This window comes from Miscanthus floridulus, chromosome 14, assembly GCF_019320115.1.
Source record: "Miscanthus floridulus cultivar M001 chromosome 14, ASM1932011v1, whole genome shotgun sequence".
In the NCBI taxonomy this organism is placed as follows: domain Eukaryota; kingdom Viridiplantae; phylum Streptophyta; class Magnoliopsida; order Poales; family Poaceae; genus Miscanthus; species Miscanthus floridulus.
This window is the reverse complement of record NC_089593.1, coordinates 60,516,119-60,518,692: the sequence shown is the minus strand read 5'-3', so window position 1 is coordinate 60,518,692 and position 2,574 is coordinate 60,516,119. Positions and strand designations below refer to the sequence as shown.

General features: G+C 40.1%; 1 long non-coding RNA gene across 1 annotated transcript; it reads right to left on the bottom strand.

The window, feature by feature from the left end:
• Positions 1-224: 224 nt before the first annotated feature.
• LOC136502782 (uncharacterized) lies at positions 225-2,355 on the bottom strand. Its single transcript, XR_010770703.1, has 3 exons — positions 2,266-2,355; positions 421-698; positions 225-346 (listed from the first exon to the last, which is right to left on the bottom strand). It is a non-coding gene; the product is annotated as an uncharacterized lncRNA (long non-coding RNA).
• Between the last annotated feature and the right edge of the window lie 219 nt (positions 2,356-2,574).

Below are 2,574 nucleotides of genomic sequence, written 5' to 3'. Positions count from 1 at the left end.
CCCTAGCCAGAACGTTGCTGCCCACTGTTCCTCTTCCGGCAGCAGAGTACAACCTTTCTATTCTTGAAGTGCAAAGGTATTGGCCTTTATGCTTTTTTTTTACCACGATAGTAGTAGACAGTATTTAAACTTCTGTGAGACCATACCTTTTGCCACATTGACACACTGTCTATCGACCTCCCAAGTGCTGGATCAAACATCTCAACTTCTGAGAAAACTGCAGACCCATCTCCACCACCAATAGCAAATATTTTATCATTCATTGTAGTTCCAGCAAGGCTTCCTTTTGCATGTTTCAAGCGGGGGCATGTTATCCATTTATTACTGCCCATACTGTAGCATTCCACTTCAATAAAAGGAATGCAGATAGTCAACAGCTTGGAACTTATATAAAACACTTGATCATGTTAGAACATTTACCTGTGTGATTCCATGAACTGCCATCCCCACCACCAAAAATATAGAGATGATCCTTCAATGCAGCTACTGCTGCATATGCACGGGCTGAGCTCATTGAACACAGAGGCACTACTCTGTCTGTCTTAGGGCAAAAGGAATCTAGTGATGACAGGCAAGTACTGCCCCTGTAGCCACCTATTAGGAATATTGATGCTCCATACCATTCATTGCTTCGATTTTGTGTCTGTGCACTTGGTGTTGCAGCATAGAAAGTTTCAGTCTTCCTTCCAGCACCCATTCTTTGGAAATCATGAAAAAACGTGCAAAATGGCAACATTAATATGCATACAGCATACATGCAGGGGCAAGTTGGACAAACAAAATCTTTACTAAGATAATTCACCATAGGTAGCAACACGGAGTAATATGGAGTAATAAATGTCTAAAAATATATTTGGAACCAGTAATACACTAGGACCACGAAGCCACCAAGGAGAAGCAAAGGGCAGATAAAAAGGGAAGTAATGTACAGAACATCTACTAACAGGAAAGTGGAAAAGAAAATCTAAAGAATCATGGACTCCCAATTACTAGCTCATAGGTATGTTTGCTTCGTAAGAGTTGTTCCTCATCTCAAATGTTCATAAAACGTCCATTCTTTGATAAAACTTAAGGAAAAAGTCTACTTAACCCCCCACCTATCATACTTGGTCTACTTCACCCCCTCAACTATGAAACCGTCTGTTTTACCCCCTGAACTATCTAAAACCGTCTGTTTTACCCCCTGGGGCGGTTTTCAGCGCCGGTTCTGCCACAGTAACAGCGGGTTTGCTACAGTAAATTTGGATTTTCCAATTAATCTACGGCTACAGTAAAATTTTTTTACTAAAGTATACCGTATTATATATTCACTATGTAGATCTACTCATGTGGAGTCCAATAAAATTATATTTTTCATTTTATGATTTTTCTATGATTTTTAAAAAATTCACCGGAAATAAATAAAAAAAGGAAAATTCAAAACCACAGGCACTGTAGCAACCCCGTCGCTGTAGCAAACCCGCTGTTACTGTAGCAAAACCGCCGCTGAAAACCGCCCCAGGGGGTAAAACAGACGGTTTTAGATAGTTCAGGGGGTAAAACTGACGGTTTCATAGTTGAGGGGGTGAAGTAGACCAAGTATGATAGGTGGGGGGTTAAGTAGACTTTTTCCAAACTTAAAGTTGAACAAGTATGGACATTATACATGCTGATGCAGGTAAACTAGGAGTACCAAATTCAATAATCCATAATGAAACAAAATAAGTAACCAAAGGAATTCAAAGACTCCATATAATGTGCAATTGGATCACCACCTAGAATAGCAAAAATAATAATAATTCATGGCACAAAAATAACAACCCAGCTTTCTGTCATGCTGGTCATGAAAATCACCGCTGATACACATCTCCTCATCAGGTGAGCCATCTAGCAAGCCACCGTGTTAAATTCTGCACCTGGGCAGAACAGAAGTCAAAAGGCTACTCAAGTACTCCACAGCATTCGCCAACCACACAGAAAAGTGGAATCATTCCCCAGTTTCAGTGAGCCACGCACACATGCTTTGTGATATGCTTTATGTTTTTTTACCACGATAGTAGTAGACAGTATTTGGTCAATTATTATTATCGAATGTGAATTAATATTCATTTGGTCAATTATTATTACTGAATGTGAATTAAAGCCAACATTTGGTCAATTATTTGGTCAATTAATATTCATTTTCAGGAAGAAGTGAACCGCACAAAGAGGGTGGAACAGTGCATCTGTTCTGAATATCACAGGAAAGCTGCAGTGGCTACCATCGACAAGAGCAAGCTCATGTACCTGATCTACTGTCTGTTGGGGATCATCGTGTTTCTGTTGGTTGCCTTCTTCTTCAAGGCCAATTGACAGATCTGAGCTTCTTGTTTTACCTGTTAGATGAAGTAGTTGGGTAAGGTGGTTGGCACTTGGGTATGGTAGTCATCGTAGTTAACGGTTTAGTCTTAGCTGTTAACTAAAAGTTTCTGGCTCTTTTGCTCATGCAGTAGTAGCAGCTGATGCAGTGTTAGATGAAGTCTGATGAACTTGTGTAATGTGATGAAGTGAGGTAGCACTCAGTACTGATGAATGCCACGAGTTGGCTTCTTTTGT